The sequence below is a fragment of the Myotis yumanensis genome, unplaced genomic scaffold, assembly GCF_028538775.1.
Source record: "Myotis yumanensis isolate MYYU_CA2020_CCGP unplaced genomic scaffold, mMyoYum1.0.hap1 SCAF_14, whole genome shotgun sequence".
NCBI classification, from domain to species: Eukaryota; Metazoa; Chordata; class Mammalia; order Chiroptera; family Vespertilionidae; genus Myotis; species Myotis yumanensis.
The window spans coordinates 1818912-1819424 of NW_027223765.1; positions in this window are offsets into that span (position 1 = coordinate 1818912).

Consider the following 513-nt stretch of genomic DNA (forward strand, 5'->3'; position numbering starts at 1 on the left):
AGGCCTCCCCTGTGGAGTGTGTGGAAAGGGAAGAACGGGGTTCCCCACCCACCAGCTCCTCACCAGAGACAACCAGAGCAAGAAGAATTGCCAGGGGCCTGAGCAGCACCATCGCGACCACAGACACGGACAGGACAGCGGAGGAGACTCGGAAAGCCAGCCGCCTCCGCCAGGCCCACCTGTTGCCAGGTGACTTGCTCAAACACACCGGGTAGGCGGGACTCCTGGGCCTCCCAGGTTGTAGCCCACCTCACACCCATCACCCACTCCCCCACCTTCCCCCCCCCTGCCCCCCCCCCACTCCCCCCGGACTGAGCTCTAGACTCCAGACAGGCATCCAGAGGCCTGTGAAACCCCGTTTTTTTCATTGCTACCAAGGATTTCCTCTGTTCATTACTACCCGAAGGAGGTGTGAGGGGGAGAAGCTTCAGATGCGGAAACCGCTTAGGGAAGTCTTGGTCATACAATCCTTGGAGACGGAACAAGACGGTACCCAGGAACACTGGGCCCACC